We start from the raw sequence: 25,009 nt of genomic DNA on the forward strand, positions 1-25,009 counted from the left end.
CACACTGATGATAAATAAAGGTTTGGAGCTGCCTTTCCTTTCCCTTTCCCATTTATGGGAGAGCTTTATCTCCTCTGACAGAAACCACCAGGAGAATCAGTTTCACTCCAGTCCTATATTGTACTTTTGACTTTCTTGAGAACAAAGAGCTCTTGGTTCATTATTCAAAAATACTGTGACTATAACTCAAAATAGAAAAGAAAGCATAACAATAGGTGCTCAATGAAGAAAACACCTGCTTTTCATTTTCCTTTAGTGTTTAAATGAAGCAAATTAGATAACCTAGTTGAGGACAAAACTTCAAATCCAGGTTAGAAATCAGAGCTATGTTGCACTGCCTCAGACTGACAAGCAGAGTGAATATGTGTTTGATTCAATTTAATTTTGGGGGGCTCTAAATTAAGTTTAAGAACTTGAATGGAAAATACACTATTAATTCTTACGGTCCCATGATAGAACTTTAGTGTCTCTCTGCAAGTGTGTCACACCAAAATGTTTTCACTATTTGTATAACAGAGCCACCCCTTACACTAGAGGGTAAGGTGTTCTCCTTGAAGGGGTGCATGGCATGGGGCAGACCTACAAGGGATATCCAAGCAGACACCCTGGGAGAGGCACAGGCATGGTTCTGGCACTCAGTTTGGTCTAACCAGCTGTGATCAGCAATAGCCTGCACTGGCTCGATCACCGACACACACAAGCAGTTCCCAGGAACAGGCTTGGTTAATCCACGCAGCTCCACACTCTGCTGTGGAGACACCCTTCAGTAAGATATGAGCCAGATCCTTGCCTCAGGGAATTCCAGCATCCTGAAACACTTACAATTGTCTGACAACACCAAAATACCTCTGAGCTCTCAACTTTTAAAACATGAGCAAATAAGACAAAGCCCCAGATGAAAATACATTCAAGTGGGCACACAGGAGTCAAGAGGCTGAAGAAGAAAGGAGCCACATTTCCATGACATCCAAGCCAATGCATGGACCACTGGGGCAATCAAGTTCTGATGGTATTTCCTTTGAATTCCATCTAGCCCCTACCCCAAAAGGTGGTCACTAGGCTGGAAGCAGGGGGAAACCCGTATGCAGGAGCCTCCTCAGTTTGTGGAGCAACACTCTGCAGCTGATCACAGCACTTCTGCAACCACAGCAGGGCCATCATAGCCACCAGTGAATTAACACAGCAGCTGGACCACTTGGTTCACCAGCAGCTGTTCCCCACAAGCCATAAGAGGTCCTGCAGTCCTCACGGCTCTGGGATTTGCAGTGTGGCAGAGGCAGGCAGGGAGGTGGCTGAAGCTCTGCAGAGCCAGAGGCTGATGCCACTTCCTCAGCAAGGGAGGAGAAAGGGGCAGAGTGAAGCACAGCACCATGGACTGGTGCAAACCCCACAGAAACCTCAGTTCTCAGGGGCTGGATGCTGCACAGTGTCAAAGTTGCACATTTATTGGCTAATCCTTTACTGTTCTGAGGTTTAATGTTCTCCATGTTTTCCTTTCTACTAAGTGGGGAACAGGGGAAAAAAATTAGTTTGACTTCAGAGATGTTTATTTTTCATGTTTTGGAGGAGACATCTGAAACTGGAAAATTTCCAGCTAAAAAAAATATATGTGCATCAGTCCTTTCCCTCCTTTCCCTTCCTCATAACTTAGACCATTTTCAAATTTATAATGAAATGTGGAAAATATTTAAATATGAGAAGTTTTGCCTTTGACTAGAAATATCTTGAATGACATTCGCTGGGCATAACACAGGTCTGTCTGTTTTTCTTGGAAAGACAAAATTCATTTACTACAGACCTTTGAAAACACCTGTGCACTCTCTCATCTCACTCCTTCAGTATCCTCCAAAGTCCCCAGACCCCAAATTCTTCTTTTGGTTGTTTTCAGCAGGGTTTCTGTGACCCACTTAGAGAGGGACCCCATTTTTGAGGATCTGTGAAGGGTTGGCTGGCATGCAGGAATTCCAGCCAAAGCATTAAAAAAACATCGAGTCAATCTTGCAAGGACAGACTTGCTTTCTGATAAGAACCATTTTGTTAAGCAGAAGGGCACTTATTAAAAAGTGCCCTAATTTCTATGCAAATTTTCTATTTAAACACCTAAGCACTTTAACCAACAATATTTTACACAAAGGCACTTGTAACTTCAGCCGACAGCCAGGGTTTGGAAAGAAAGCTCTCTTTCATCTGTTTTTGCCAGTCTTTCAAGTCATATCTGCAAACAGAGCATAGAGAAAAAATGTTTCTAAAGATTTTATTTTGAAGTGCTTGCCTTCCTCCTGCCTGTTGGATCATCTTCATGATTAAATCATACTGAATACTCAGTGACTATCAGTACTGTGAGTCAGAGTTACCATATGTGCTCATAAACCTGAATTTTGCTGTTATTTGAATATAACAACAAAGAATGGCAACTCTGTTAAAGAAAAAAAATGAAACTCTAAAAAAATCACCCTGTGAAAACACAGCATTGGATTCCATTCTCCAGGTTCTCAGAAATCTACAGCCTGGACACAATACCAAGTTCAAAGAACCTTGCCAGGCACACTTAGTGTTCTACACTATCAGAAATCTCTACATAGACCAGCTGTAGGGCTGGAATCAGCTCAAGGGATACAAGAAGATATGATTACACAAGATTTCTAATTCAACTTTGAAGATTCAGTAGGGATCTGATCCAAAGACTACTGAAGTAAATGGGAAAAAATAGACTTATATCTTAGTTTAGACATATTCAGTTTGGATATAGTTCAGAGAAGTACTCATACTTGGCAGCTGATGGAAACTAAATAATTAACAAATCATTAGAAAAAAAGGTGCCAGAATAGATCTGTATAAGGACACATCTGTGAAGTATTGTTTTATAATCTGCCTAGCCATTCCAGGATTCCTACACCTTAGCAGAGTGGTAAAACCAACTTTTGATCTATTTATAAATGTAAGCTTAAAGACCTGATCCTGCCCTTTTGTCAATTTTTGTCACAGATAAATGCAAGTCTACAAATAAGTAATGACTTTTTGTGAAATTATTGCTGCTCCCAACACTACTTTCCTTTAATTGCTATTCCTTGACACTTTCCCTCCATGTGTAAAGGAATAAAGGATTTATCACATTAGTGAGATAAAACTCCATGAAATCATTCATAGCTTACTTATATATTTGCATTTTAGCAGCAAAGTATAACAGAAATTGACTCTTAAACCATAGCACAATATTAATTGTTAATTAGTTTAACATTATGACTGGAATGCTTTCTAGCATTCTAAGTTTTAATCCATATAAACAGCTAAGGAATGCTCTATCTCAAAACATGTAATTATGGGGGATTATATTACACCTCCAGCATTTTGGCAAAAGCTTACAATGGCAAAAGATATAAAGTCATACCAGACTTCTTGTGATTTCATAGAAGCAGGGGGAAATACCCCTCTCTTTATCACTACAGCACATTTGCTGTTTAGTGGCTCCCATTTTATTTTAAACTTTAGAGATAGAGTTTTTCATTTACATTCACAAAGTTTTTAATTTACATTCTCTTTTGTTCATGTCAGTCCTAAAACTAAGTATTTAGCAGAGCTGGAATTTATTCTCAAAATTTTTAAGACAATTCATCTCATCCCTACCATACATGCATGCTACATTCCTTTAAATAAGGAAAATGAAAATCCAAACAAACCAACAAGACTGACCTTTGTTTTGTGATGAAAATTAAGTGGCTGTTACGTGCATTGTCTGCTGGCTAAGAGATAGCAGATTTAAGTAACAATCATGCTTGCAAGTGCCATGGTTCTTTTAGACAGAGCTCAGTTTAAATCAAAGTATCTAGCTCATGAGCATTTACCTTCTTTTCTAAAAAGATACAACTGTCTGAAGCATTTATTGCAAGGGGTCTCAGCCACAGAGGTATTCAAAAACAGGAGACAAACTTCATTTCCCTTTCTCAGGATGATTTTACTGCCTTGACACAAGAGAGATCTGCCCAAATACCTTAAATATTTAGGTCCTGGGAAACTCTCTCACTTCTATAAGAGTAGAACCCTCATAAGTGGGCACTCCACAAGAGTGAGATGAGACAGGGAGAGTGGCCACTGGAGAACAGCAGAAAGGAAAACTCCCCATCCCCTTTGTCCTCCAGCCATTCAACCCACTCCTTTAAGATTTGTAACTTCCCATCAATCTAAACCCAGGATTTTCCTAAGCAGAGGGGAAATGCAGGAGTTAAACCCAGGGCTTTGCCTGGGTACACTTCTTCCCTGCTCACCTGGGCTGAGGCTGCATTTCACCAGCTCCCACCCTGCCCAGGGCTCACGTTATTCCTTGATTCTGTTTCTTGTCTGCAGCAGACAGCCAGTGCAATTCTTGCTTGTCCCCAAAAAGCAATAACTCCGTTTTCAAAGAGATGGATGCTTAGCCCATGTTAGTAGCAAGAGGCTCTGATGTCCTTACACGGTTGTCAGCTGCTCCTGTGGGCCCACAGAAGTGTCCCCTCACTTCCTGGCTGCCTTCAGACCTTCTTGAAATTAAATAATAAACTTGACTGTCTTTCTCCCCAGCCAACCCTTAGGTTTCTCATTGGCTCTACTAATGAAAGCCCTGATTTTCAACATCCACTGCTGGATTATTGCCTTCCAAGAAACCCCTCTTTCTTTTCAACACATTTAGAAGGGGTGCATTTGACAAGATATATCAATATTTTGCAATAAATGGATATAGTCTGCTTTTCCTATGACTTGACCAGTAAAATAACAGAGTTTTTATGGATTTTAGGTCCAGTTTTCTCCTTTTTACTTTAACTGAAGCCATGGAAGAACTCCCAGACTGATGGCTTTAAATGGATTTCTGGTGGACATGTTTTTAAATCCAAGTCTTTTGCACTTTGGCAACACAGTGTCATTTTCACTTAATTTTCCTGACAACCTGCCAATAAAGCCAAATGTCTGTTTAGCAAAAGTGAATTAAAGTGCACCTTTCTCATCTGAAGAAATAACATCTGCTGTTCTAAAGATAACTTGTTATTTCTCATGGAAACAAGATATTTAATATCTGAATCTTGTTTGTTTTCATCAAAACCTGGAAAAATAACAATAATCTGACTTATTTGGAAAGAAAAGTTTGTTTTTGAAGCACATACTTTAAGAAATGTAAGATCCTGCCCTTCCTGCTCTGCTTGTCACAGAAGTTTTAATTTTGAATCTTTCAGTATTCCAGTATTAAACCTGATGAATTTGATTCCAAGTGTAAGAAAGTTCTTTCATCCCATGAGTCATTCAGCTTTTCTCTGGATGGGAGTTTTACTGATTCAAAGTTTTTTGTTTTGTAAACAAGCTCATCATTTTTCCATGGAAAATCATCACCTTACAAATGGATCTTGCAAGGACTCTCTGCCAAATGACAAGTATTCACCCCCAAAAAATTACAGTGGTTTAGGCTATATTTTTAAAATCCATTAAGTAAACCTAGAAGAAAATCCTTACAATCTAAATCAGTGGAGATTTAATGGAAGTCTGTGAATTTAGCTGGAAAGCATTTTTCTAAGCATTTGGCAGATTAAATTTCTCAATATCAACAAACCTCTAATGTCACTTAAGTCCTGGAAATAAGGTTTATTTGTCTTATGGATGAATAAAGCTCTCTCCCAAGCACTGGATTTCATTCTTTGTGAAACTGGTGTCTTATGCAGCACTGAGTGGATAACAAGGCATGCATTTATTACATAAAAATCAGTCATGAGACACTGAAAGTTAATTATAATGTAGCAGAGTTTAAGGGTCAGGATTAGCAGGCTAAGATTACTTGTCAGTTGGAGTAAAAAGACGAGGGAAGAAGAGGTCCATCACAGTGAGGTAATAAGAGAGGGCATTAAAAGGACACTTGTGGAGACTATTTGTTTTTTTTCAGGTTTGTTTTGTTGCTGGGGGGCTTTGGGTGGTTTTTTTTTTGTTGGGCTTGTGGTTTTTTTTAAAGGAAAAATCTGCGTTTGAGAATTGGTCCCAAGTATCCAAAAACTGGAGGAAGTGAGTTGATTTTTGAACTTTAAACTTTGTGTTCTTTAAATCAAAAGCTTCAACTTAATATACTTTTCTTTCCCTGGCATTGGTGAAGCACACTTTCCCTCTCATATTATTTCCATTCCAGCCTTGTGCTATGAAAGGAAAAACTTTATGGAAAGAACATAGTGCCTTGATTGGCCCTACATACTACATAAATTTTAAAAAACCTGAAACAAGCTGAGCAGCATTTGGGACTAGATACATATTAAACACAAGTTACAATGAGAAACAGACAGTACCAACTATAGGCAGAAGTGACATTTCATTTTCAGATACATTCCACTTCCATGTCACTTTAGCAGCATTTATCACATCAATTGCTAAGAATTAGATTTGGCTGGCAAAGAAAAAGGTACAGAAGAAAGGTATTTGTCTTGGCTTATCCAAAAAGCTTCAGCTGTTTGTATTTAGGGAGTAGAACTATTTAACGTGGGCCTGGTCCTCAAGACTGTCCTCAGTTTTTTATTCACTCCCTACTCTGGAAAACTTTCCAGATGATTCCAGTGGATATTTTGCTGAGGTCTAAATTTAAATGAGAGCTAGTGCAGAAAACTCTTCTGCACATGATTACTGCTAGTAATCAACCTCCTTAAAGTCAATGAGAATATTTACTTGAATTGTCTTAAATGTTCTTTGTAACCTTGAACAAATTTTTTTACCATGAGGTCAAGAACCTTTGATAATTCATTAAAGAAGATATCAGAAACCTACAGAGACAATTAAAAATCTCACAAAAAGAAAAAATCCGCCTTCACCTCCAAAATAAATAAAATGTAACTAGTTATGCACTGGCTGCTTAAAATAGCTCACATGGTGTCCTTGAGATACGTGGGACCAATGACAGACTTAAAAAAATAAACCTCCCTTGCATGTGTGAGACATGCAGAATTTCTGGGATTTGTTGCAATTTTGTCCAACTGTTCTCTGAAGAGCGCATATGCTGCTATTCCTATTCCTAGCCTTTGTGGTTAGGTTGCCACTCGCCAAGTTTCCAAAATAAAATCTGAAGTTCCTACAACAGACACAAGTGTCCGGTAACACGTTCCAGTACAGTTAGAGATTAGACTAGTCGGTAAATAAAATAATACATCACTTATTAGTTACAGGCCGGGGAAGCCAAGCCCAGGAGGTGGGGAGGGTCAGCCCACGGCAGCCAGACACCGCTAAGCCGGCACAGAGCGCTAAGTAGGGCAGCAGCAACCGAAATCAAAGGTTCACAAATTGGCAGGACACATTCTTTTGTTGCACAGTCACTGGTATTTGAAGGGTGAAATCCAAGCCGAGCTGAAGTCACCAGGAAAAGTTTCTGTGAGCCAGGACATCACCTTAATGGAAAGTAATTAACCTCTCTGTTCCTGCCAAGAGTTTGGGTCTGTAGGCACCAGCCCATTAAGCCCTGAAACTCGCCTGTGCTACAAGAACAGTCATTGCAGAAATGTGCAGAGCATGGCAGGAAGAAAGGTTGCCCAGGCGAGGTTTGCACACTGCGGTGGTTTCATGATTATATGGGAAGCGTCTCGTTTTCCAAGCCAATATCAATGGTAATCAGCAGTGATGTGAAAAGAGATGATGAAAACTTACAAGAGAGCATTTCAAATTCAGTTTTGGCAGTAGGCAAAACTCGCAGTTTCCAACAGCTCTCTCTGAAGTATGGAAAGCAGCCCAGCTCAGTGCCCTGGGACCTGAGAATGGGCTTAAACTTGTGCCCATATTTTAGGCACCCGATTTCTCCCTTGTTGGAAAAAAAAAAAAAAATAGTAAAAGCTAACTTATCATATTGAACATTGTGTTTACTTCAAGATCACGTTTCTCTTTGTTAGGACAGGAGACCTTTCAACTTTCGAACACATAAACCAGAGGTTTACTGGAACTGCTCCCACACCGTCCACTGACAAAGATAACACTGATAACTGCTATGCACCATTACTTTATACTGAGTCAGGCTAGATTAACTAAAATGGGTGGGGAAATCCATTCTGGGAGAAGAGGTCTTGACTCATTGACATGGGAAAGACCAAAATCAAGCTGAATAAAACCAGTAAGTGTTCTAAAGCATGAAGTAAGATGTTGTCTCCTCTGTCACTGAATAACATCTTCCAAAGGAGTGGTCTGAAGTCTTTGTCTGGATGGAGGGACAGCAGAGGCATTTTGGAAATATGGCAGTTTTTATTTCCAACTTTACAGAAAATATTGTCCCTTCCTGTCAGATGAACGTCTATCCATGGTGAGCCAAATAACTATTGATTACCATAATTCGCTGTCTCTGGAGCTGGATGTGAACATCACACATTTTTAGCTTCCAGAAAATGCCCTTTATCCCAGCAGAGACCACCACATCTCCACCAGGCCCACATTCCACTGGCATTCATCCAGCTTCCTCGTGTCAGTGGGGCTATGCATTTCAGTGCAACCATCAGGTTGCTGTTTGTCTTAGAAACACACTCTGCTCAAGGGCACTATGAAACCTGAGCTCCTGTGATACATACTGGATCTCAAAACCCGGGAGAAAGTACATCGAACCACTAGAGAAAGCATTTCTAACTCATTGAAATCACTTCTCAAAGAAGGTCACAGACAGGCTCTGGCCACTCAGAGGAGACGAAAAACTTCCCCCTCCTCCCTCCTCTCCTTTACCACCAGAAAAGTAAACAGCAACCAAAGGAAACTTTAAAAAAAAATAAAATAATTACTTACTTTAAAAGACAATCACTACTGAAAAACTAAAAATCCATCTCAAACACCAACTCTCTGCTAAACAGAATTTTAACTCTTCATACATGAGTGTTTTCAGAGTTCAAAGACTGCAACAGGGGTTTTGTCAGTATGGAAGACAGTAAGTGTGTATTAGCACAGAGAGCAGATACTCATTACAGTGGGGACCTGGGTATGGCTCTGGTTTTGCAATCACAGTTACTGTTGTGAAAGCACAGACTCCTTTGGGCCCTGTATTAGGATGACAAATAATGCTCTCCAAAGTCTAGGACTATACAGAAACTCTGAAATTCATATCACCAGCCTTATTATGAATGTGTTTAACTCTTAAAGTTTCCCTTAGCTCAGACAAATACCCTACAAATTGTTTTCTCTGAAGGGGCTTTGTGAAAGAGTTTTTATTCTTGTTCAAAACATGTTCTAATGTTAGGATTCAGTGATTAGAAGAGATAAACCTTCATGACAGACTTTTTCTGGTACAATAACTACAGATTATACAGGACATAGTCAAGTGAACTTTACTGAAATTGGCCTGATATTAGATACCCAGAGCATGTTTTCAGACTTGTTGGCCTGATTGCAAATGAGTTTGTCTTGCATTTTAACTACAGTTCATTTCCACGGAGCAATTTCTACTGTTTTAAAACCAGTCTGTACATGTTGTACCTAAAAGAACATTTAAAGATGGGAAGCAGCATTGTGTGTATTTCCAGAGAAAACAGCCATTTCAGCAGAAAATCGTGCCTGAAAGTAAATACTTGACTATAAGCAGACTGGCAGCAGAGATGTTGCATGGCATGGTGATCTCCAAAAGATTAACCTGATTGATAAAAATTAACTAAGAATTTTATTTTTCTTTGGTTTTACAGGCAGTTTCAGAGACTGTCAATCCTTCTTGGTCTGAAAAATCTAAAAAAACTCAATAAAGTCAAGAAGGACTTTTAATAATGTAGCAGTGTATAGTCCATGTATTTTCACACATCTTTGAGACAATAAAATATTTTAAAACACCTTCTTTGTGTTTCTACTTGAGCAGAATTATTTGTTGGGTTACTCACATGAGGCCTGCAATATCCCAGTTCCACCTGTTTTATAACTTACTGTCACTTCTTTTATCCATAACAAGGGTGCAACGCCTACCTGAGACCTGATCTGCTCCCTTCTGCCTTTGATGTTCCTCACTCCGCGCCAGGGGTCACAGTGCTGGCAGACATGCCATGGGGTATGAATGATTTAAAGCAACAGGTGAAAGTCTTTAAATGAGTGTATTTACCAGCACCTTTCAAGGACTCTCTATCAGCTATGCTTGATCGTATTCCACGAGCGTTCTCAGATGCACTTTCCTTTGTGTTGCTGTTTAGTGGCACAGTCACATTTCATGTAAGTTTGCTATTCTGTGGATATCACATGTTCATCTTGTAAAGTTGGACTTGTGTGGATGGTTAATCTCCCGGGCTTTCATCACTCAGTATGGGACAGATGCACTTCAGTGTTAAGCAAACTATTAGTATTTCCTACATTTCCCATGAAAACACTTCTGCCTGCATCTCATCCACTTACACTTTCTGTCTTTAACATCCACTTCTGCTGCCTCCTCTTACTGTGAGAGTCTGAAGTCTCCTATGCCTGAAACAATTTGCTGATTTACCCAGCTCCCTTCAAACCTTTTTCTTTAAAAACACTTCTAGAGCTACATTATCCCACAAAGCTTTGATGGCTCATCAGCCCCTGAGGCATGGCATGACCTTTAGCTAGAATTCCATCACTGAGCTATGATCAGATGCTTTTCTTTTGCACAACTGCAAATTAGAAGAATCCCTACTCTTATCTCAAATGCTTCCCAAGATGTTACATTTGCATGACAGGTGTAATGATTGCAGACTTAATTGTGAAAAAACAAATTAAACAAATCAAATGCAAAAACTGCAAAGTTCCCTAATGCAAGGAAAAAGATACTGAGGACTCTAAAGTGGAAAGAATGCCATTAGAGGTCATCTGTAAATATTGCTCTGTCCACTAAAATTACAGACACAAAAGCAAGTGGGAGAACATGCACCCCTGATCTCAGACTTTCAGTACTGAACATTTTTGTATTCAGCAAGGAAATAAAAAAAGTTTCTTTTCTTGCTCTGCTTTCATTTACCTGATAGCAGAATAAATGTAATTATCATGCAAAATAAGGACTAAACAAAAATTATTCCCAGATTAGAGAATCATTCCAAATCAGTCAGGATTTTCTCACTAGACAACAAGATATTTACTGTACATAGAACAGCAAGATTGGCTCCTAATGCTGTTAATAGAAGCAATGCTGATAAAAGGTTGGAGAACAGATCAGGAACTAGGAACAGTGTTTTCATCCAGTGTTTTTATGCCACTGTTTAGTCATAATGCTGGCTGGAATGTTACACAACTCGATGCCTCTTCCCACTACAACTTGCTTCTAGTATGTAGCTCTAATGCTGTAAATAATTCTTTAGTAGTTCCACAGCCTCAATGAGAAAGATGAAGGGATCACTCAAATATGTCCCTGAGTTCGTGGCAGCATCCTGTAGCACACCAAGAACTTAATGTTTTCAGGAGTTTAAATGTAGGTAAATTATGTTTCAATTAAAGATTTTTAATAAAAAAAATAAATAATTAAAAGCTGCAGAAATTAAATGTGCCCTCTTGGCTTCAAACTCCATTTGCAGATTGATAATGATCAGCACCTATAAATCCTCATGGGCAGTGAAATGCTGGAAGGGAAAGAGAATGTTTTCAACAATAGCTGATGTCTGCATCAGCAACAAAAACAGTCTCTGAGCACTGGCATCAAGGAGCATTTGATGTGAACAAAGTGACATCTTGTTTCATCAAAGGTTAATGAGTACAGCAGCTCTGTCAGCAATACATTAAGACAGCAGTGTCACTGTTCGTCATACTTGGTGAGTTCAAGGCAGGCTGCAAGCATCACCATTCGTGGATTTGTCGGGGTTTCTGTTCTCTCCCGGCTCAGTAAGTTTAATGTGACAAGCTAGAATTTCCCCATAAGCAACTCTTCATGCTGTTTTTCCGTAGAGCAAAAGTGTTTTTGTAAGCCTGGTACTTGTGCTGACTGGAAAACTAGAGGCTTTTCTCAGTAAATTTAGTTAAACTAGAAAGTATTAGAGAAGATGTAATAAAGCATTATTAACCTTTTCTTTTGTTATATGGTTTTCTAATTAAAAGCTTTTGATGGATTTTTTTCCCTAATGTAATATTGCTGAGTTAAAGACTTTATTTCCAAACAAATATATTAATGTAAAACTTAAAGCTTGAATATTTATCCATAACTGTCCACAAAAATAAATGGAAAAGTATATATCAGCATTGATGGGAAGACAAAATAACTAAGCAGCAGTGAATTGCTGTATTGCCAGATTTCAGCACTATGCACAAATACTGCTGCTAGATCCAGTGTCACTGGGCAGTGCTCATTGATATTACCACTGACTTCTGGGCTGGTAGTGATTTCTGTCAGTACCTCAGGAAATTATTATGGGGCTGAACAAGCACCTGACTACAGGGAAGATTAAATAAGACTGCATGCATAAGTAAGGATTTGAGATCTGGACCTTTGATGCAATAGCACTTGTTGAATTCTGTCATCCAAGCTCACAACAAACAGCAACTTGTTTCCCTGATGGACAATGCCTTTCTCTAATACTAATATTTCTCTAGCTGTGGACATGACATGGATGCTGCTTCTTCATCTCACATGCCATCAGCTTCCGTATCCATGACTGAAGCCAAGAATGAGAAGGTTCTTTCTGTCTGGGAGCTGCTGAGATGAGGTAAAAGTGTTTGTAGTCTTTCACAAGGCTAGTGCTACGTAGTGTTTATTGCGCTACCATCCTATGAGTTGTGCCCATAATGCTGCTGGAAGTGCTTCAGAGTCCTGGTGCTGTTGTCAAGTTGGGGCTATTTTCAAAGGCTTTGGCTCTCCCTCCTCTGAGGGCTGAATGTAGGAAATGGGAAAGTTACGTATAGGACTTCTAGTTCTGTTCATTTAGGACAGCATTTCTCTTAGCAGCTTTGCTTTGCATAAGACAAACTTTCAGCTCTGTCAGCCTCCAGCCAGACAAATCTTAACAGCTTAGTGCACAAAGATCTTGTTTACATCACTGCATGCCTGTGTTTCACAAGACAACCTGTACTTTATGGAACAATCACAGAAAAGATGGTTCAAATGGAGCTCAGAAGACCTTGCAGTTATCAGGTATTCTTATGTAATTCCTGACAAACACTTGCATAATCCTGTTCTAGAAACCAGAGGTTTTTAAAACAGAGGTTATATAGGTCCCACCTAATCCATTCAACCTTTGCATTAGAAAGGTTCCCTCTCTCCCATAAAATATCTAACTTACCTTTTTCTTGGTGCTAAGGCTTGATTTTGTCACTGTGAACAAGTAAGTCAGACTATTCCTCTCCCTCTGTTGCCCCTTCTAAAGCTAACCAGATATTCTTTTGTCTTCTCTGGATAGATCAGTGCTGCACAGAACTAGAAGTCCTATATGTAACTTTTCCCATTTCCTCTGTAGGAAGCTGTAGCAGCTTTCCTGAATCAGATTATGCAGTGATGAGGATTTTAATTTGTGCCTCACCTGTTCTATTCATGCACAAAGCAGGCCCATCTGTGTTGTAAATTTTATTATTTCACTTTTTGGCTAGAATTCCATCCCATTTGCTAAGGATAAAGATAGCTTCAAGTTTGGAGGTACTCTGTTGGCAAGTCCATTCTATGGTTTTCAAAGCAGAGGGAATGAAGACAGGCCTGACTTTTGCCCTGGTTCCCTAAGGATAAGTGTTGTCAATCATGCTACACAAGAGTTTCTGTCCACTCATCCCACCCCCATAACAACTTCTGATCCTTTAGGTCATGTCAGCCTGATTTGACTGGAATGAATAGTTCAAAGACTGAGTTTCTGCAAGACTTGGAGGGAAGGGGAAGAAAAAAAAAAAGGGGCAACCAACCAAGGACAAGAATATGAAACAAAATAAGCAGATAACATATCAGATATTCAGAATCCTTTTAGGAGAGACACTTCAAAAATATCTGTTTATCAGGACAAGTTCACCTTGAAGAGCTGGAGTAGCCTAGAGTAAATACTGGGCTTCCCAGTTCCAGAACTCTTGAATCCATTTGCACTAACATGGAAAATAAGTTAGAAAATAAGACATTAAATTCTCTATGAATAGGGTTATTATTTCTGTGAAGCATCTTTCATCAACAGATCTGAAAGCATGTGACAAAAGGAGGCCTTGAGCATTATCTCTGGTTCATGAAGAACTTGAGAGGTGATGCACCTTGCCTGAGGTCACTAAATCAATGTAGAACCCAGGTGCCCTGGAGTAGTTTTCCATACTGCTTCAGGAACATCTTGAATAGAATCTGGTTACTTTTATTTTGCTATCCTGTTTTTCCTTCTGTAGACTTAGCACTCACATGGGAGAGTGATCTAAGTTTCTTTTATTTTTACATGGCAGACACAAACCAACAGAAAACATCACATCTCAGATTTTGATAACTGTATCCAAATGTTGAAGTATTCCAGCAAAGATAGTTACTTTAAAAAATTAAGTTATCATTGTCTGAATTAAGCAAGGTAGTTCCAAAATCATCTCCAGCCCCAGATTTTTGAGGGCAGAAGCTCTTGCTGAATTCTGCATTGGGTTCCCTAAGATTGTCCAGAGAAGTGCTATTTGCTTCCACATAAAAATCATGTAATTCTTGTGTCTTCTTAATCTCAACATAAGATTTTCTTACCTTTAGATATAGTCTAGGATACTATGTAGCCTTAACAGTTGTATTCAGCTATCCTAAATAATTCTGTTCCATAACCAATATCCATCCACAAACAGTTTCTAAAAATCATTCTGTCTGAAAGAATGCCAGACTGAAAATGAAATTTCATGAGGGATCCATACTATTTTTATCAAAACCTCTTTTATTACTCCAGACAAATCCATTCAGTATCAGTGACTGAGGATAAAACAAAGAAGAGTGTTCCCCTGCTAAATATTAGCAACAAAGAATGATTAATTGGAAATAAGCCTTCCAATTGCAATTCCATCTAAATAACTAAAACGAATTGCTAAAAGCACTGAATCCCAATGATGTCGCAAAGGGAAAAATCTAGCTCTTACCATACAACTGCATTTAAAATTAAATTATCCAGCAGCCTCCCTTACCCATCACAAGTGGTCCTTCTCATAGCTTCACTTCAACTGTGCAGATTTGAAGAACCTTAAAATGGTAGGAGATGACCATTGAGGAAAGTTGATAACAGTAAGTGGTACTTGAATTTTAAACTTAGTTAGGGATACTTTATTCTGGCCATTCCAAGATCTTGGCATGCCTGTGCTGATGCCTGTACCAATGTTAATGTTGGGATTACTTCCCTGAGCCCCAGTGAAGCAGGCAACCCTTCTCTCCAAGACAGGCACTCATCTCTGTGACAAGCAGAATCCTGACTTCAACAGAGATGTTGCATCGCAACTATTCCAAATATATTTTATGCTTATACACTTACGTACTTCTGCTTTGATGTTTTTATTTGGATTTTATTTTTTTTTAATTGTTGTTTTGGGCATTGTTTCACTAAGACACTTTAGCAAACATTTAATCTTCATCATGTAAGTAACAAAGCCATCTTGTACAAAGAAGGGCCTCTACAAGATAGTCTTTTGCTGCCTTACATGCAAAAAGGACTTAATCATGTTTATGCTTTGCGTTGAACTGGAAACATTGTTCTAGTGACAGAAGCAGAGCTACTGGCAGCAGTCACCATCCCAACACTGCTGCATCACTGGAACTCACACCTGGTCTTGAAAAATCTTTTTATTCAACTCCTGTGCCCTTTACTAAGGGCATCACTAGTAGTTTTGAAAAGGACACTTCTCTTTTTGAATCCTCTTTAATTCCCTATCACACACATCTTTTAAACCAGTACGCACACACAGTCTTAAAACCAGGACAAATACAGGAGAAAGGAAAAAGGAGGAAAATAAGGTTTGTTTTCTGTCAGAATAATCTACTGTAATGTGATGCCTCCTGAAATTAAGGACAAAGACATGGACCAGAACAATATTCTGAAAATGACAGCAGACAAGAAGAATCTGCACTGATATGTAATATACAGAAATGTTCAGGATTCAGTAAAGAACATACACTGTTAATTAGGTTTGAGTTGAAAATAATATCAAACACTCTGTGGGGATTGGAACAAAGACTGTAAGCATGCACTTATACTAAGGGTGATTTTAGTCAGTTTTTTTTGTGGGTTAAAATTAATTAAAGGAGAGAAAGAGCCAATGAAATATGAATAGAAACAAAATTATTTCATTAACCAAAGTGATTTTTAGATGCATAATCAGTTTCAGAGCCTAAGAGTTACTGCTTTCAATAGCTGATTAAAACACTGCTTGGTATGTTAAAGATTATGTGCATGCTTGAATGAAAGTAGGAATTTGGGATTTGGATAATTTCTTTGATCATTTAGAGTATGGCATCTCTGCCCCATATGTGCATTTCTAAATGGGGTGGTGCACATGAGTAAGGCTGGTCATGTGCATGTGTGGCAGCCACAGCAGCAGGAACTGCACACACAGTAGGGAACCTCAGGGCTGAAGGCACCAATGTGCAGGTTTGGTTTAAGTGAGGGACTCCCAGGCTGGGAACTGTTACAGCACAAGTAATCTGTCTCAAATAATCAAGCACAGAGACAGTGCTGCCAAACACTGGGTCTTACAACTTTCCAAACCTGTGCTTCTAATGCACACAAGAGGTATTATTCACATTTTATTTGCAGGCTTGGGTGCCACTTTGGAAATCATCTGGTGTCAGTGGATGAGCATAGCTGATGTCTAAAAAGAAATGCAGAAGATACAGAAGTGTTTATGTCAAATTTTGCCGGCTTTCATGGTATGAAAATGTCAAAGTCAGTTTGAAATTCAACGGATCAATGGATACTATAAAAATGTCACGAAACTATAAGGTAAAAGTATACTACATAAACCTACAACATCAAATAATCTACTAATATAAATGCACAACATATCTACCTGCTTGTCTAGTTTGTGCACATTTTCTACATATTTGTGTAATGGAGACTTTCTTTAAAAAATGAACACTGATTCGGATAATGTAAACCAAGATTTTACTTTGAAAACAAATCAACATTGGGCAGCTACACTGTTATATTCTTTATGAGCTCCCTTCCAGATTTTCATATGCTGGAAAGATTATAGCACCATGTAATGAGCTATATGTACATCCATGCTATGTGACATCACTAGCCTACATACACACACCCCTAAAATAATAAGTAATTGTGTTCAGATATCACAGCCTGTCTTCCAAGCTCAATCAATCTTTTCTCTAGGAGCCCTTACCATCTTACCTCTTTCTCCTCAATTTAAACAGATACTTCCCATGTCCTCACCAACACTACAGAATTATGAAAGGTGAGATGGAGGATGGTTCCTCAAACCCAGCTCATATATTCCTAGATTTATTTCAGTATACCACAAATGGGGAAAAAACCTAAACCAAAGCCAAATCAATCAACCAATAAAGCAAACAACAAAACCCCCCCAAGTCTATAAAGTGCCATTAATTGCCAGTTTCAAGTGCCATTACAAGGAAGACAAATTTTGTAGTTACCCCATCAAGATAAAAACAAAATGTTCGGGTTCTCCTTTACCCTGAATTCATCTATGTTATACACTCCCAAATCAGGTCAGAATGCTTCAAACAAAAATAGAGGGTGACTAGTAAGATTTTTATGTATCCACTGCACATGTATAAGCTCAGTACATTCCTTGTAGATGGGTGAATCCTGCATATGAACCAAAGCGTGCATGACGAAAACACAAGAATGCACAAAGCTACAAAATAGCCTGCAGAAATGCAGAGAAGGTGTTAGCAATCTGAGCTTGCTTCTAGGTCTGTTTGTGATTTTGAATGCTGAATTCTATACAGACACTTTAGATGTTCTACCAACATTACATTTCCTTCTGAGTCCATTCACAATATAGGAGAAGGAATACTATATTTCTCATTCTCTTTGAAAGGCTGATGTGATACCATGCTGGAAAATTGTGTGCAATGAGGCGAAGGATGGGATGGTCATTTTGTTTGTAACAGTGCTTGAAGAGAAATTTCAATTGGTCAAACTCTCTGCCTGCAGTTTCAACAGCATCAATTTGCTCATGTTCCTCTTAAAAAGAGTCAGCATCAGCAAGGACGCATTGATCTCACACACTATCAGAATTTTCTTTTAGGAACTGCTGAGAAGAGAATTTAGGGTTGAGTTATTTTTTTGTGTGTGCATCTCTTACAAACTATTGCTGTCTTCCACATTTTCCTGTAGTGTTCCTGTTTGTCTATCAGCATTGCCTGCCTCTTATACTATATTTTTCCTCATGACTTGCTCTGGGACAGGATCACCTTGCTTGAACAAAGTTTAGCACATCTGAGTCCTAACCCACGATGCAGGCTCTGAATATCATAAGAAAGAGTCAAAAACTTCCAGGTACTATTCCTTTACCATTGACCAGTTTTGAAGTATCAGGCAAGTCACTGCGGCAGTTCTAAAAATAGGATAAACACCATCATTTTTAGAGCAACTGCAACTATGTTTGATTGTCTGCATTTTAGACCTGCAAAATAGCTAGAGGAATCAATTCTTGCTAAAATTTTTTTTTTTTTAATCACTCTAGATGCCAAAGGAAATAAATTCTGACCAGGAGAGAGAAGATACATGGATTATTCAGACATGACAGATATCTCAAAATGAAACAGGTTTCAAGAAATCTGGTCTTGACCAATTCAGCAACTAATCAAAGTGGTGTTTAAGAGAGTTTACAGAGGACAGGAACAAGAAAAGAGGAAGAAGGAATCAGAGACAAATTGCTGAAATCGCAATCTACTCAAGTCCTGGAAAGGTTATAGAGCAAACGATAAAGCAAACAACTCTCAACCACAGGAATAGAACAGTGACAAGAAGAGCTAGAAGAAGAACATGATAAATCAGCTCAATTTCTGTCTTTGATGGATTACTAGGTTCAGTAGGTAACAGGAGAGAAGTAGATGTATTTCAGCTTGAATAAGAATTTTGACATGTAGTACACAACCATATAAAAATTAATGAAAGAAATAATTTAAATGAAAACATCACAAAGTATGTTCACAACTGATCGAAGAACATTGATTGGTGATTTGCTGATGAAAAAATTTCTACAGAGGAACAGGTATGTGAACTATCCTTGAAGTATTTGTACTGGAAACAATTTTTTACATGAATAATCATCATTACATTTCCATTACAATAGAAAAGGAAAGGCAAAAACTGTGCAGATAGCAATCAAGTAAGGAGATACTGTAAGTAGATTCATAACCTAATCCTGTCCTCTAGGACTCTCAAGTAGTATGGAAATAGTGAGATATAATAATGTGATAAAGCACTCCAGAATGGTCAATAAGTCCAAAACTAAAAGATGAATCTTGGTAAAAATTGCTTTGAAATATTACTTTTGGGAGGAAATAAATCACAAGTGTCAAGATAACCAGCAAGAAAAATACATGATCTTCCTTTTCCCCAGTGGCAATTTTAAGCCACTGTGTTAACAGCAATTGCTAACAGGGCATGGTGAGTTTGAAGATATTATGTAGATATAGTAGCAACAGTATGGGCCAGCATAGCTTCAGAGATGTATGCACAGAACACAAAAAACCTCCAGCCAGTCACATCTAAGAAGGTGTAATGTTGGCAGATTTCCTGAGAAAGCATTTCCCAACACCACCTGGCATGAAAGCACCAACTGGAGAAACATAACCAAGACAGCCAGCAGGACGTATAGGAAGGAAACTTTTTACAACAATTAAATTCATTCAATTAAAGACCCATTTGACACTGTGAGGGGAAAAAAAAAAAATCCACCTAGAAACCCCACAAGGTAAACTTCCTACACAATTAGGTTTTGTTTTCTCTCTTTGGATGTTCAATCTGTCATCACAATGTCTTTGAAACCTTGTTTACAATGAAGACAGGTTACAATGGAGCAAAGGAAATAAAAGTTGGTGACAGACAAGGTCCAGAAAGGATTTTTATAGGCTGAAATCAATTTTATCTAGGAAGTCAGTGAAGAATCATCCTGCTAACTAATTCAAACCATACATATATTTCTGTCTTTCAAACATTTCTGAATATTTTGGAATAAAGGGAATAGTTCTGGGCATTCATACAACTAAATCGAAATTATAGTCAGAAGTTACATGAGTACTCAAAAAATATTTATTTTTCCAAATAGTTTGTTGAATTTTCTTCTCAGATATGCATTGCCATGTGGCAGGAGAAAAACCAAGGCTGACTGAAAATTTGAACACAGGGCTGTTTTTGAGACTACATGTGAGAAATATAGGTTACACTTTGCTTTGCTTTTGGCATCTAAGGAACTTGTCTGAGTGAACATACCTGCCAAAAGTTACATTAGTAACAAGGTATCTTGTGTCTGTGCCAACACATTTCCCTTCAAACACAGAAATAACTCGCTCCACGTGGCTGGCCTTCACTGATGCTTTGAAGGCCGAAACATATCTGCAGCAAATTAATTTGAGTTTTTGCTTTGGATGAAGGGACCAGTCTGCTGACTTGGTGGTATTTGGAGCACACGGTGAGAGGCTGAGAGAACTGGATTTGTCCTGACTTGAAAAGGCAAAATAAGATCTTATGATTTTATTCATCTATATAACATATGCTTCTAAAGAAGACAGAGCCAAACTTCTGAAGGTGCACAGGAAAGAGGCAATAAACACAGGCTGCAACCAAGGAAATTCCAGTTAGGTATTGGGAATATTTTTTTTGTCATGGGACTGGTCACAGACTGGAACAGGTGTGCAGGGGGACAAGGAGTCTCCATTATTGCAGGTGTTTCAAACCCAACTGGCCAGAGCTCTCAGTAGCCCAAGATATCTTTGTAGCTGGATCTAATTTCAAAGTTGGATCTGTTCTAAACGTGCCTGTTGGACCAGACAGCTTCCAAGGATGAGTTATTCCCTGACTCAGAGAGCTGCTGCAAGGCTGCTTTGCTCTATTAGAAAAGTGCCTTATAAGAAACAGGCCCTGATCTTAACAGCATCAACAACAAATCATCTTTTAGATTTTTCTCTCTGCCCCATATGCCAGCAGGTTGTTAAGAAAGGTTATTGCATTGCAGATATGCCCTAGAATGTATTGTGTATTCTATCAATGCACAAAAACTTCCTGTAGTTGTATTTTCTCAAATGGGAGTTGTTCCTTCATGAGAACTGCTTCAAACACGTTACAAGAAAAGGGAGGTGCAGGCTTTGTTTTTTTACCTTGTACTGACAGAAGAGAGACATCCTCTCGTTATGCTTGCACTAGAATACAACAACTCTGAGTTGGTTTTATTTTTTTGTGTGTATGTTTGCTTTTGTTTTTAACATCCCTAAAAGCCTCCTAGTGTTAGAACTAAAAACAAGCAAACAAACCGAGCTTCACATTACATTTGTATCCAGCATCTGCAATCTGATCTCAACAAAAAAAGTGCTTTGTTTAGAATGAGTCTGGATTCTAAACAAACAAGTGAGTAGCTAGAAGATACTCTCAAAGCACACACAAACCACACATTAAATGGACACTGCACAGGACTTGGAGGTTTTTCTTTAATACCCAGTTCTGCACAAAAACCCTAAACTTGGCCGAGATATTTTGTTTTTCTCTGTCTCACTTCTCTCCCATAAAAAGGAAAACGATATCACCTTTTTTGCCACTCTTTGCCTTTCTAAATATACAGGGCTGAAAAACCCACAGGGAAGGAGCTCTGCCCCATTACACTATGAACTCACCAAATGTCAAGTTATCAAAAAAAAAAAAAAAGAAAAGTGTGGCTAACATATGATGAACAGAAAGAGAAAGAAAGAAAAAGAGCAAGTATTCCCTTGCAAGCATACTATCGATTTCACTTAATTGAAAAACTTATGACCCTTGGAGGGTGAAGGCTTTTCCCACATCCTTATGCAGCACTGTCTGCCTGTTGTGCCATGCAGATTGTATCCATAAGTCCACAACAAAAGTCTCCTTCCAGAACAGCTTCTTTTACAAGAAACAACATTTCCCACTGAGATCCAGATTTAGAAACATAATCCCCTCGTATCTGTGTGAGGAGTCTGATGGAATCTAAGCCGGTGGCACAGAAAGCAGACACCTGACACATGAGGACAGAACACGGTGTCACATGAAGACGCATCGTCAGTTTGCCTCATCAGTTTGCATAAATCTGCAGAGCTGCTCTGGGTTCTAAACCAAAATGCAACATGCAGGTAGCGCTCTGCAAAGTGCCAATGTAAGCATTTAAACTTATGTGAAAGGCAGAGCAGGCCTCAGTGCTCTTTTGGTTCCCAGAGTTCTTGAGAACATTCACTCTCAGCCACTGTGGTGAAGAGGTCCTCTGATTTCCCCTCAAAGCAAGCCTTCTTCTTGCCTGTGACATTCCTAGACATTTTATAATCCAGGCTCTCACACACACTATCTGGAAGCGATGGTCACAGAGAGTGCCCTCCTGCCAGTGTGACCTGATTAATAGAAGAGAACAAGTCCTTCACTGTTGCCCAAGCATCCTATGTCAATACAATAAAATCACTGTCTTCTGTTCTCAATATTACATTTGTTTATGATTACAATGTTTATTTCTTGCTGTGAGACTGTAACTCTGCATGCTTTCTTCTGTTAAAATACATTTTACCACCCCCACCCTGTAATCCTTTTCCCGCCCCTCACCCGCTTCTCGACTTGTTGCCAGAGTAGGAAATTTCTCTTGCACATATGCAAAATAATATCATGTTTCTTTTTTAGAAGTGCTAGTAATTGGGTTACAATGGCATGCCTGTGGTGACAACATGTAAAAAAAAAGTATTTATGTACTTGCTTTACATAAATTTAAGCAATTTAGGCAAAGCCAACATGAACAACTGTATTTTTTCATGATGTTGGGATACTACAGAAAGCACCACAAAGGTCGGGAGACAGAGGCTTTGTCCCAGCTTCTCTCCCTTGCTGTATAATTCTGTAGCAAGACTGTTTTCCTACTCATCCCTTCCAACCCAAGACAGAAAACATACTTTGATCTTTTTTCCAAAGTGCTCTGAAACACAAGGATGGATCAATTCAAACACATAATTGATGTAGATTAAGATAGCTGTGGTGCTCCAAAGTTTGCAGTGTGCAGGCCTTTCCACTTAAAGGACAAGGTCTGTATGGGAGAACAGCTTTGCTTTCAAGTTTCCGCCAGTGAGTCTCCACAATTCAGTGCACCTACCAGAGCCCTGCAGACAGGAACAGCAGAAGAAGCTGCAGAAACCTTCCATGGGCTGCTCTGCCCAGTCTACAGACCTGCTCTGTCCTTGAGCTCATGCTCCACTGGGAGAGAGGATGTGGCTGCAGCCTCACTGCTTGCTAAGAATTATTTTCCTCTAAGTAACACAATTCCATACTACAAAATTGAGGCGAAGCAGACACCCTGGTGCCTGTAACACAGTTAATGCAGTAAGAAGAACTTTCTAGCACAATCAGCTGCTCCAGAAAGGATGCAGGATGCCGTGCTGTCAACACATGTAGCAGTAAAAATCCACCTTCCATTAGACTCCTGCCAGAGCAATAATAAAAATTGTTTTCTGTCATTTCTCATGGGAGTGTTAAGTCTCTCCTCCCTGGAGAGGTTTGTGATAAAAGTCTGACTGGGGCTGGGATGAAAGTGGCCGCCAGGTTCTAGCTGCTCTCACAATATAGACTTTGTCTAATGTGCCATAGAGCAATACAACCTACAATAGATCTAAAATAAATATTTGGCTAGTTTAATAATTATGCTGAATGGGTCCCTATATTTATTATACCAGAAAGAAATGCATAAATCACCTGATATTATATCTCTGAAGAAACTTCCTTTAGCTGGTGCCCCAGGAAATGATTCACGATTGGGAATTAGAGTAAAGGGGAGGAAGAAAAGGCTGGAAAGCAATTAAAAATAATATTGGAAAAACCCAAAACAACAAGAAACAAACCAAAAGAAGCAACAAAATTGTTTGCTAATGCTACAAAGCTTTCTAACAAGTAAAATGCAACTGCATATGAAAGGACACTGCATATGAAAGATGCACCACAGCTCCAAGGGATCTTCTAATAAAGATAACATCTTTTCTAGCAAGGACAAAGTTCATCCTTTCCTGTTAAAGATGTCCATACAATTCCAGAGCAACTTAAATAATAATAGCTAAATATTGACTATTTGTGGAACAGATTTCATTCCTGAACTCTGCAAGATATATTCTTGTACCCGCACCACACCAGCTATCAGACACAAATATTTATGAAGAAACAGGGTAAAATTGTGGATTCTTGTCTCCTTTGACTCGCAAGGAAAAGTTTAATCACAATTTAAAAGAAAGACATCACTCTCTGGAGAATTTGCTTGGATATGGATAAGAAAATACTCAGCAGCTACATTTCTATTTTTTATGCCTAGCTCTTGATGTAAAACTTAATAATGAGGGCAAGTCTGAAAAAAAAAAAAGACAGCACAAAACCACAAAAGACTGACCCGAACAACTTGAAGGCTTTGTGAACAATAGAATATCCAATATTTGCATTTAGAAATGTTAAACTCCTATGTGGTAAGGGAACTGTGACTTATGCAGACATTGATACTTGTCTATCAAGTATCTACAAGATACTACTATAATACATTGATACTTGTCAGGTGAATTTGCACTGATCATCTGAAATTCACATCTAGAAAGACATAAACCTAGAGCTGTAAGAAGACAGATGAATCCAGACTTACAACAGGTGGGAATAAATAACCTTACAGCACTAGGAAACAAAACAAGGAGCACAATATACTAAGTACAACTTTTATTTGCCACAAACAACAAGATCTATACTTAATGTTGTCTCATTTCTAGATCTTAATTCTCCAGCCTGGGTTTTTTATTTTCAGGTATTATTGACTGTCCAGTTGTTTGCTGTTCTGATTTTTAAGACTATCATTGAAATAAATCTTCTCTAAGATTGATTTTCATTACTCATTTATTATTTAGGCTGGCCTTGCAGATATTTTTAATTCCGTGTTACTTATTTAACATCTCATAAGCAGTCCTGAGCCATATCCATTTGTCATAGATTGATAAGGAAGTGAATTTTCTCGG

At 38.7% G+C, this 25,009-nt stretch overlaps 1 long non-coding RNA gene across 3 annotated transcripts in view; it reads left to right on the forward strand.

The window, feature by feature from the left end:
* Positions 1–5,793: 5,793 nt before the first annotated feature.
* The window catches only part of LOC140683801 (uncharacterized), a 34,175-nt gene continuing 14,959 nt past the window's right edge, over positions 5,794–25,009 (forward strand). The window contains exons 1-4 of one of the 3 annotated variants that reach the window (XR_012055311.1): positions 5,794–5,844; positions 9,890–10,008; positions 12,466–12,578; positions 18,508–24,876. This is a non-coding gene — a long non-coding RNA (uncharacterized lncRNA). Of the gene's footprint in view, positions 5,845–9,889; positions 10,009–12,465; positions 12,579–16,595; positions 16,848–18,507; positions 24,877–25,009 lie in introns of those variants that run through there. The other 2 variants (XR_012055309.1, XR_012055310.1) reach the window with 2 other exon arrangements.

This window comes from Taeniopygia guttata, chromosome 3 (genome assembly GCF_048771995.1).
Source record: "Taeniopygia guttata chromosome 3, bTaeGut7.mat, whole genome shotgun sequence".
NCBI lineage: Eukaryota > Metazoa > Chordata > Aves > Passeriformes > Estrildidae > Taeniopygia > Taeniopygia guttata.